Source organism: Notothenia rossii (genome assembly GCF_949606895.1).
Source record: "Notothenia rossii genome assembly, chromosome: 1".
Taxonomy (NCBI): domain Eukaryota; kingdom Metazoa; phylum Chordata; class Actinopteri; order Perciformes; family Nototheniidae; genus Notothenia; species Notothenia rossii.
The window spans coordinates 52,788,874-52,801,365 of NC_136912.1; positions in this window are offsets into that span (position 1 = coordinate 52,788,874).

Here is a 12,492-nt window from a genome sequence, read left to right on the forward strand (position 1 = left end):
AACCCTGTTGTCACTGTGTTGTTGTTCATGAACATATTAGTTTCAAACCCTGGTTAGGATGAGAAAGTTACAGGGCAAGGCATACGATTTTTGATATGGAAAGGAGAGTAATAGCCAGCTGAAAGGACAGTAACACTCCCCTGAACTGTTACCTACAAGCCCACAACACCAAATAATAGGCTACTTACCCCGCCATACAGGTGCAATTCGCTTTGAGGACGTAGTTTTCTCGTTGGTTGATTATGACCCAAGCCTCATACATCGTTGTCTTGTGTCCTTGTCTTTGACTAGGGAGAATTTCTGATCTCAAAATACAAAACTCTGAGTCTATGTCATGGTATTTGACGTTCTGTACATGACCACAGACAACGTATTCGTAAGCATCCACTGACTTATAGGCTCGTAATTTCTCTCTGGTGTACACGCTCGGTTTATCAATTAAATAGGTATATATATCTGGCCACTGTATATTCGGCCACTTGCTAACGTCTTCAACCCACTCATCAATAGAACACGGATCTGGAAGTCGGACACCATTTGTCAGAGTCAACTTGTTAAGGTAACATTCACGATCATCGGGCAGCCCATGTAAATATTATTTAAAAAAAAACACATACTTTTAAAAGACTTAAAATTGTCAAAACTCAAGAAATTGTGATTTTCAAGGATGATACAGTGGTGGTATGAATGTGGCTTTCTGTCAAACACCTGGATAGCTCTCTTGAACAGCTGTTCTATGGGTTTCAGGTGTGTTGCACAAGCAAACGACCAGTTTGTAAAACAGTATTCAATGTGGGATAGAATCATACAGTGGAGGTATGACTTTGCAGCATTGACAGTTAAGAAAAAGGTCTAATTTGTTTAAAATGTTGCAAGTTGAATTTAATGGTATTGGATACTTTCTTGATATGTTTCTTAAAAGTCAAGTTCGAGTCCAATATGACACTCCCTGTTCAAGATAATTGAACTGGGAGACTAGTTCTATTTCTGCTCCATTTAAAAATACATTGGATCCTTCGATTTTGATTGATCGTTTACTGAACATCGTTGTTTGCATCAACATGCATACTGTTTTTGTTGTACTCATACTGTCAATATGTAGATTGTGTGATCTAGCTTTAGATAGAATGTTTTTTCTTCCTCTTTGCATAATTTGCAACCCAGCCTCAACTCGGGATGGGGGAGGAAAATTCAGAGGATGTAGAAGCAGAAAAATAACTTGTTTGTAAAACGGACAGCACGTCAGTTTCGAGAAAGATGGCACCGTGTTTATGCATGACATGCAAAATATCTTGAAGCCCTACAAAAAAAAAAAGGTACAAGTATATTGTGTTGAAAATATCGCAAAAAGTCGTAATATTGTATAATGTATTAGTTGCATGTTGTATTTTGCTAAAAATCACTATATAATGGAAAGAGGAGAGAAAGACAAAAACAGAAATATCACAGTATGTTGAAAAAATAGGAAAAAAGTAACATTGTGTTAAAATAACATGAAAGAAATCAAAGTAAAGCATCTAAAAACATATATTTAAAAAAGTAATGTTAGTCAAGTCAAGTTATCAAGACTGCATTTTTTCATCGAAGCAGTGTTATATGAAGTACTTTGTAAGGAATTTGGTTTCTTTTTAATGGCCTAGGCGGATTTTGGCTTTTTTCTCTTGCCAAGATACTTTTAGACACACTTTGAGGTATGCAAAACCTTAAAAGTAGAACACTGATGGCTGGCTTACGGTGCAAACTTCATCACCTTTTAACAAGAGAGTAAGTATATAAAACGTTATTTTGTATATTTTACACATCAGGAGAAACAGAGAGATGGCAGGAAGGGGGGAGACAGTCTCCTTTACCCCACCTTTACAGACACTGTGTTTTAGAGAGAACAAATACAAGTGTAAGGTAACTGTTTTTAAATTCCATCCCCCCTCTGTCTAGTGATAAGATGGCAGGAAGGGGGGAGGAGGGGGCAGGGCCAGGCTCACACAGTCACCCACACACCCACACACGCACGCACGCATGCACGCACGCACGCACCCACCCACCCACGCACACACACACACACACACACACACACACACACACACACACACACACTTGGGGGCGGGCCCACCTGTAACTTTTTATGCATACTAATGTGATTGGAACAGCATTTTATTTATTTTTTATTTATTTTTTTGACGCCATAAGGCACTACAGTGGGGGCTTTTTCACACCTGTGAATACACATCACCCCATCCTATCGACGGATCTCACACCTACTTGGGATATCACACCTACTTGGGATATCACACCTCGAACAAAGGGAGGCGGGACTTAGCTCATTTGCATAATTGGGTGAGGTGTGACCTGTCACTTTGTTATGCATACTAATGAGACGAAAGCGGGATGAATATTACTACTTATATTAGTGTATTCACTTCAATTCGTGAACATTATGATACATTAAATGATCGTGAGGATGATTGAAAAACGTTTGTTTGAGCCGGGCTAAATTTCCTGATCTGAATCATAGCGATGGTTTTGTACTTACGCCAACGTGAATTAAACAACATTATTTTGTTCAATAAAAACATGGTGATGTTTTGTAAATGATTACATATCTCTTATTTAGCACAGAATATGATCCTATCCGTGACATATGGATCTTGACAAATATCCGCTATATCAGATACCTGTAGATCTATCAGCTGTTTATTTCACATGAGTTCCAGTGTGGCAGCTTTTCACGGCTCCCCCTGGTGGATCCATGATCCATTGCTTCTGTTTTCATTATAATTACATTTATTTATCAAGGGGGCGTATAAAGTCCTGCGGGGGGTTTTCCTTTTCAGCAGGGGCCCACCCCGTGCAGATCACGGACCCGCACGGATAGCCATCTGAAATGAATCGCTACATCTGTAGCTATCCGTGGGTGCGAAGCTCACCCACACGGCCAAGGTCAGACTCAGTAACTCACTGTCTTCTTACTGCATCTGCAACTGGCTCTGCTACATTAGTATTGCAAGCTGGAAAATTCCTTCTGTGACTTTTCCCTTCGTTTTCTATCCATCCATCCATCCATCTTCTCCCGCTTATCCCTGGTCGGGTCGCGGAGGTAGCAGTTCCAGCAAAGAGCCCCATACTTTCTTTTCCCTGGCCACATCAACCAGCTCTGACTGGGGGATCCCAAGGCGCTCCCAGGCCAGCGAAGAGATATAAACCCTCCACCTGGTCCTAGGTCTACCCCTTGGTCTCTTCCCAGCTGGACGTGCCTGGAACAACTCCCTAGGGAGGCGTCCAGGTGGCATCCTAACTAGGTGCCCGAACCACCTCAACTGGCTCCTTTCGACGCAAAGGAGGAGCGGTTCAACTCCGAGTCCCTCCCGGATGACCGAACTTCTCACCTTATCCCTAAGGGAGACACCAGCCACCCTGTGGAGAAAACCCATCTCGGCCGCTTGTACCCGCGATCTCGTTCTTTCGGTCATGACCCATCCTTCATGACCATAGGTGAGGGTAGGAACGAAAATGGCCCGATAGACAGAGAGCTTTGCCTTCTGGCTCAGCTCTCTTTTCGTCACAACGGTGCGGTAAAGCGACTGCAGTACCGCTCCCGCTTCTCCGATTATCCGACCCATCTCACGCTCCAGTGTTCCCTCACTCGAGAACAAGACCCCAAGATACTTGAACTCCTTCACTTGGGGTGAGGACTCATTCCCTACCTGGAGTGGACATTCCATCAGTTTCCTGCTGAGAACCATGGCCTCAGATTTGGAGGTGCTGATCCTCATCCCAGCCGCTTCACAGTTGGTTGCGAACCAATCCAGTGAGTGCTGAAGGTCGCAGACTGATGAAGCCATCAGAACCACATCATCTGCAAAAAGCAGTGGTGCAATCCTTAGTCCACCGAACTGCAGACCCCCTCCCCCACGGCTACGCCTCGAAATCCGATCCATGTATATTACAAACAGGATTGGTGACAAAGCGCAGCCCTGGCGGAGGCCAACCATCACCTGAAATGGGTCCGACTTACTGCCGAGGACCCGGACACAGCTCTCGCTTTGGGAGTAAAGAGATTGGATGGCCCTGAGTAGAGACCCCATCACCCCATACTCCCGCAGCACCTCCCACAGTGACTCCCTGGGAACCCGGTCATACACCTTCTCCAAGTCTACAAAACACATGTAGACTGGATAAGCGTACTCCCAGGCCCCCTCCAGGATCCTTGCGAGAGTAAAAAGCTGATCCGTCGTTCCACGACCAGGACGGAATCCGCATTGTTCCTCCTCAATCTGAGGTTCGACAATCGGCCTGACCCTCCTCTCGAGTACCTTAGAGTAAACTTTCCCGGGGAGGCTGAGTAGTGTGATTTCTCTGTAATTGGCACACACCCTCTGATCCCCCTTTTTAAAAAGGGGAACCACCACCCCGGTCTGCCACTCCTTCGGTACTGTTTCCGATTTCCACGCAACGTTGATGAGACGTGTCAACCATGACAGTCCCTCAGCACCCAGAGCCTTCAGCATTTCTGGACGGATCTCATCCACCCCCGGGGCTTTGCCACTGTGAAGTTGTTTGACGACCTCAGTGAGCTCCCCCCGGGAGATTGGTGTCGATCCCTCGTCATACTCCAGCTCTGCCTCTAACATAGAGGGCAGAGTTGTCGGGTTCAGGAATTCCTCAAAGTGCTCCTTCCAACGCCCTAACACTCCATCAGTTGAGGTCAACAACGTCCCATCCTTACTGTACACAGCTTGGATGGTTCCCTGCTTCCCCCTCCTGAGGTGTCGGACAGTTTTCCATAACAACTTTGGTGCCGCCCGAAAGTCCTTTTCCATGTCTTCTCCGAACTTCTCCCACACCCGCTGCTTTGCCTCGGCCACGGCTGAGGCTGCTGCCCTTCGGGCCTGTCGGTACCTTGCAACTGCCTCGGGAGTCCCCCGGGATAACAAATCCCTGAAGGCCTCCTTTTTCAGTCGGACTGCTTCTCTGACCACCGGTGTCCACCAGGAGGTTCAAGGGTTACCGCCCCTTGAGGCACCTAGGACCTTGAGACCACAGCTCCCCGCCGAGGCTTCGGCAATAGAGGCTTTGAACACCGACCACTCTGCTTCAATGTCCCCAACCTCCACAGGAATGCCCGAAAAGCTCAGCTGGAGGTGTGAATTGAAGGCCTCCTGAACTTGGGCCTCCTCCAGACGTTCCCAGTTTACCCAAACTACACGTTTGGGCTTACCAGGTCTATCCAGAGGCTTCCCCCGCCACTCGACCCAACTCACCACCAGATGGTGATCAGTTGATAACTCCGCCCCTCTCTTTACCCGAGTGTCCAAAACATACGGCCTCAGGTCCGATGATCCAATAACGAAATCGATCATGGACCTTCTGCCTAGGGTGCTCTGGTACGACGTACACTTCTGAGCATCCTTATGTTCGAACATGGTGTTTGTTATGGCCAATCCATGACTAGCAAAGAAGTCCAGTAACAAACCACCACTCCGGTTCAGATCAGGGGGGCCGTTCCTCCCAATCACTCCCCTCCAAGTGTCCCCATCATTGTCCACATGTGCGTTGAAGTCTCCCAGCAAGATTAAAGAGTCCCCTTCAGGAGCCCCATACAGGACTCTTTCCAGGGTCTCCAAGAAGGCCGTATACTCTGAACTGCTGTTGGGTGCATAAGCACACACAACAGTCAGAGCTTTCCCCCCCATAACCCGCAGGCGTAGGGAGGCGACCCTCTCGTCCACTGGGGTAAACTCCAACAACGAAGCACCCAACCGGGGACTTGTGAGTATCTCCACACCCGCCCGGCGCCTCACACCTTGAGCAACTCCGGAGAAGAATAGAGTCCAACCCCTATCCAGAAGTAAGGTTCCAGAGCCGACGCTGTGCGTAGAGGTGAGCCCAACCAGATCCAACTGGTAACGCTCCACCTCCCGCACAAGCTCGGACTCCTTCCCCCCCAGAGAGGTGACGTTCCACATCCCCAAAGCCAGCTTCAACCACCCGGGTCTGGTCCGTCGAGACCCTCTGCCTTCACTGCCACCCTTCTGGCAGCGCACCTGACCCCATCGCTGTTTCCCGTAGGTGGTGGGCCCGCGGGACGGAGAAGTGGAGGTGTTGCCCACGTTGCCTTTTTGGGCTGTGCCCGGCCGGGCTCCGTGGCAAGCCCGGCCACCAGACGCTCGCCGACGAGTCCCCCTTCTGGGCCTGGCTCCAGAAGGGGACCCCAGGCTTCCTCTGGGCTGGGTATCCTCACTTTGTGTGTCGTCTTTCATGAGGTCTTGTGAACCAATCTTAGTCTGGCCCCTTGCCTGAGACCAATTTGCCATGGGAGACCCTACCAGGAACACAGGGTTCCAGACAACACAGCCCCCAGGTTCATCAGGGCACACAAACCTCTCTACCACGGTAAGGTGCTGGTTCTTCGTTTTCTATCCAATCCATAAAACCTTGTGATTGGTGATTTTGTCTATTTATTCCAAAGTCATAGCAACAGAAAATGAGCACAATAAGCAAATAATGTAATAATAAGAATCAGTCTTTCTCATGTTATATAAAATAGACTCCACAGTTACTAACAACTCCATGTCAGTCTTGTGCCGAGCTGAGGATAATACAACTTTTTCTCTTAAAATAACAATAAATCATGAACATGAGGCACATTTTCTGCTACTGAGAGCAACAATAGCCTACTTTGTCCTATAGAGTGCAGGTACCAGCATAGGTAGAAATTGCACATACGTTTTACCATGGCCTAACATAAACATGAAGTCATTGTGAGCCTTTATAATCTCCTTTAGTTTAGGAAATAGTGGACATGGAGAACAAACCTGTCCCACAATACCTTGCATCCACAACATTTAACGTGTGACAATATCCGGCAGTCCTCTGAAACACCGATTTACAGCTTTTGCCGTTACTTGCAAAAGTGCTTTGTTTTGAACTTTCAACACTGTATTAAATCATAAGGAGAAATATGAGTGTTCCGTTTTATTATTGCGAATTATAAAAAATGTCATCATCATAATTACTTCGGATAATGTAAGTTCAGTCTGAACATCGTCCTGATGAATTCCCCTATCATTTAAGCTTATCCCAATGACGTTAAGGAAAAGACGAAAGGAGCTGATTTTTGTTACATTATAGCCTAATGTGAGCTTCTGCCGATTGCATTTGCATTTCACCTATTATGAAAGTGGTAATAGGTGATTATACTGCTGCGAAAAATGTGTAAGTATTACCAAAATTCAATGTTAAAATGCCATTGCTTTTAGTCAAGTGAGCCCTTGCCATGTTTTCTTCAGGGCCGGTCTTCAAAGTTACGTTATCACTGCGACACTCTATGGTGGGCTTGCATCATTGAATTGTAAAACCAAAGCTAACTGGCTTAAAAGTATACAATGTATCAAAAATGAATAAAGTACACCTGCAGCAGCTGACTGGTTATGATTACTTTCTTAAAATTGATGTTCAGTAGGCAATACTAAAATAGACAGATTAATACCAATGTAAAGAAGCTCAAAACAGCAAGCTCATGCAATCATTCTTTATGGCGATTTAGGGGAACGTCTACAAATGTATGACATTTGTAAAAAAAAAAAAACTTGAAGAATTTTTCTTTTGATACAGATTGAAAAGAACAACGTCGTCAGAAATATCAAGGCGTATTTTAGCTTTAAGATTTATCTTTACTAGAGCCTAAAATAGGTTTCGTAACACCCAAGTGTGTTCATGTTCTCAGAGAGGAACCTGCCAGGTACGATGTTTTAAAAATATACATTAGTAGCTGTGAGAGTTTCCAATTTGCAGTGTCGCAGTGAAGCGAGCTGAGTGTCTTCACCTGAGGACGCTCAAAGAACCAACGCATGTATTATACATACATGGGGGGAAGGACGGGTGAGGTGGGGGTGTCCAGATGTGTCCAGAGAGCCTGGTTGCTGTTCTCAGTTGAATGGGCAACTCAGCTTAAATGGCCCAAAACACATTTCATTTATTCATTCACCATTTTTAATTGATCTGCTGGGGAGGTGGAATCACATGCAAACACTGCTGACACACACACACACACACACACACACACACACACACACACACACACACACACACACACACACACACACACACACACACACACACACACACACACACACACACAGCTCTGGCACATACGGACACTTATGAAGTACTAAAGTAGTGATGAAGAAAAACAAAAGGCCTGAATTATCTTTCTGATATTTTACACATTAACTTTTGGTCTCTTTTTTTCCTGTAAGAAAAAGTATGACAACATTGTATTTATTACTTCCTGGTTAACCAGATGTATAAAATATTGTATAAGAAGTATGAGGTAAAACATCCAAATATATATTTAGTAGTTAACCCTGTTTTTAAATAGCTAAATTCTGCAATGTTATACAATTTTACAAGATAAACGACTCCACACTTGTTGTGCACCAACAGAAATGCTAGAGAGGTTAATTTTCATGGTGTTTTATGTTTGTGTTGTCACTCACCATTTATCTCTCATTCCAGGCTTCCTGATTGTCTACCCTTTGTGTGTCTCCTGTGCTCATCAGCGTCAGCTCCGCCCCTGATTGTTCCCACCTGTGTCTTGTTATCCTGTGTTTAAATTCCCCAGTCTGCCAGTGTTCAGTGTCAGTTCGTCTTTTCTCTTGCCATGGTCAGGTCTATGCTCTCGAAAAGTTTTGTTCCTCACTACGTGAGCGCTTTCCTTTTGTTCTCAATTTTTGTCATCTCAACTTGAGATTTGATAGTGACCATTTGTTGTTCATCTTGCTGTATTTTGGAAAAATAAAGTATCTTACCAATACTTTACCTCTGTCTCCTGGGTCGTGCAATTGGCTCCTACATCCTAAGTGTCTGAGTTTGTAACACACACAGCTGAATGTTGTATTTTAACACATGTTGAGCAAGACAATAAAGATCTCTATATATTCTCTCTCAATACAGTTAGACAACAGGATTCAAGTGATTCAATAGGACGAAACATTTTGAGAACAAAAGATACAGAACGGACACACACAAAACACACAAACTATAGCCAAGTTTTTCCTTCTTCCATCATTCACAAATGGAAACCAGGAGAACAGGCTGGTGTATGGGTGGACATTGCACGCGCACGCACGCACGCACACACCAGTCCCTCACATTGTCCATGTGTGACTCTGACAACAGACAGCAGGGGACAAAATCTCATGTATTTGTAAAAAAGTGATTTGACAACGGCTTATGATACCAACGATACAAGTTGCTGGTAATTGTTGGGTCTGATACACTGCCTAGAACACTCCTTACTCCAAACTTTGATCTAAATGAGAAACAAATAAAAGGATAATACTCACATTAAGGCCTATTTTCTATACACAGGGAGTGTGAAATACTTTATTGAAATGCTGTTCTTTTGATGTCCAGGGCTTTTATATATCCGTAGGGTGTGTATATATTACATAAATAATAACATTAAAACGGATACATTTTTAGTAACGATGCCATCCGAATGCCCGCTGTGCAGACTGTGCTACAAGGCTCTGAACAAGCACCTTAAGCACAAGCATGCAGTGCACAACAAAAAGGAGAGGAACGTTGTGACGGGGTTCTCTTGTCCGTATGAAAACACTGGCCTAGTCGGTTGGGTTAAGCTCCAAAACTTTAATAACAGCAGCAAAAAATAAAATAACGAACCAGCACAACTTAAAAAAAGAAAAAGAAAATCCAAATCAAACCGTCCATCACTCATCAGAGTAAACGTGTTCTGGTGTTGCCTTCTCTGCAACCATCTCCCGAACACGTCCCAGCTGTTGCCTTCATTGCAACATTCTTCTGAGTCCTTCTCCAGGGCCAAAACCGTCCGTTTTGAACCCATAGCCCCTCCCAGAGGCTTACCGTCAACAGGTGACGCAATTACCTCAAAACCACATTGTCAACATAAAAAATTTGACCCAAACATAAACAGGTTAACCACCTCTTAACATAATCATTTAAAAAATGCATAATCATTTAAAAAACGCACAATAAATAATAAATTGCATGGTTCCTTTTTAGGAAGAAAGCAAGAAATGTTTGTGTGGTGTGTGCGTGTGTCGGCTGTCAGTGGCGGAGTCAGTCACTCATGTGATCCGCTCAGTCACAAACGTCCTTCTACAAATGGCAAATGGCAGGATAAACATTCGGACCAAACCCTGTGCCATCAGCGGGTGTTCCTATAATGAGACGAGACTGGACCGTCATCTCAATAATGACTACTCTGAGCTCTCCCACATTGAGGCAGATGAGGCCCTGGCAAGGCTAAAGCAAACCGTGGCACTGCAGATGCTCCGGGACCTCCGTATGAGTAACCCCAGAATTGGAATGGTTACATCATTGAATGCAGACGATGCAAACATGGAAGAATTCTTGGGGCACCCTCCACCCTTCTTCCCACAGACCGAGTGTGACAATGAGGACTGCAGGCAGGTGATTCTGGAAAGAGTTGCATTGAGTGCTCAGAGGGATGGCCTCAATGATGAAGTGAAGACCCTGCGCTACAGGCTGAAAAAGGCACTAAAACCCAGGAAGAAGAGGGCCACTGCCGTTCTGAATGAGGCTGAGGACGAAACTGTATACATACAGGGATCAGCAATCCCAAGTTCCTCCGGCAGAAACACCCCAGCCGCCGCCATCACCCAATACGCCAGCCCAGTAGCCTCCTGTAGCAAGACCCCTGTCCGGACTGTAAGGCAGTCCCCAGTAGCCTCCTGTAGCAAGACCCCTGTCAAGACCAGAGTTGGGTGTAACGCGTTACAAAGTAATAATATTACTTTTTTCGGTAACGGAGTAGTGTAACGCGTTTTTATAATTCAGTAATCACACTACAGTTACTAACATTGCCCCGACAGGCGTTACTTCGTTACTTTTATAAAATAATCACACTCACTGACAGACAAGAGGGGTTTCCGCCGCAGGTTTGTATACATGTAGGCCTACGTAATCTGCGCGATTTGCGCGTCCACATCTCCACATGAAGTGCTGCATAAACATGGCTGAGTCTTTTCATCTGTAAACTTCCTCAACGGGGCCGCTCGCTCTCTTTTCTTGATTGCCCTCTCACGGTGAACAGTTCAATGTCCCGCTTCATTGTAGAAATTCTGCCATGTCTGTACCACTTTAGTTTGACCATCTCTGTAACTAAGTTATGGAAAACTAAATAAGTAATCAGATACCTTACCGTTACTGCGCTCATAAAGAATGATAAGAATAAGAATAATGCGTCTTGAACTGGTTTCCTTAATTAGTGTCTTTACGTTTCACAGACTGTTAGCTTGTTGTGGTAGGCTGGTAGCCTATTTTATTAAAGAGCATATCAAAAGAAAGACTTGTGTTATGTCTTCCTTAATGCAATAGTACTTGGGGGTGCAAGTGGAGTCTCGCAGAGGCAAAACTGTGGCGCACTTACACTGTAGGTGCGCCGCAGTCTGCGTGATCTGCCTGTAGGGAGGGGCGGGCCGGCCCTGCGAGTAAAGTAATGAGTAAAGTAACGAGTTACTTTATGTAGACAGTAACGAAGTAGTGTAATATATTACTTTTTTAAAAAGTAATATGTAATATATTACTTTTTTTTAGTAACGACCCCATCTCTGGTCAAGACCCCTGTCCGGACTGAACTGTATGCCCCGGTAGCCTCCTGTCTTGTTCATTCATTAAGAATGCACATACTGTCCCTCCTCTGTCTTTCAATGTAGTCAAACTTGTTGAAGAAAAATAAGTTTAACGTTACAGAAATACAAGCTTAATTACTCACCCTCCTAATTGTAGACGTAACTTCATAAGTACAATTTGAAACATTTCTCCCGCTTGCTGCTGGGTGCAGGTCGACATTTCTGTTCACATCGCTGACATTTGTCACAGGTAAATCTTGTAGGTATCGCAACAAACATGACGTTGTTACACAGCGACAAGCTGGACACTGGATTTACCAAATAACTACAAATGTAGCACCTCATTTCGGACGCCCCTACCCATGTGGGCCCGTGATCGGCACAGGGTGGGTCCCTGCTGAAAGGAAAACCTCCCGCATGACTTGATACGCCCCCTTGATAAATAAATTAAATGATAATGAAACCAGCTGCAATTGATCATGGATCCACCAGGGGGAGCAGTGATTAAAAAGCTGTCACACTGGAACTCATGTGAAATAAACAGCTGATAGATCTCTACAGGTATCTGGTATAGCGGATCTTTGTTAAAGGTGACCAATCATGCAAAATTCACTTTTGTACGTCTTTTATACATGAATATGTGTCCCCGTTGTTCCAGGGAACTCATAGGTTTGGTCCTACACTATATTATTCAAATATAGCATGATAGGTCCACTTTAAGATCCATATGTCACGGACAGGATCATATTCTGTGCTAAATAAGAGACATGTAATCATTTACAAAACATGACCATGTTTTTATTTAACAAAATAATGTTGTTTAATCCACTTTGGCGTACTACAACTACAAAACCAT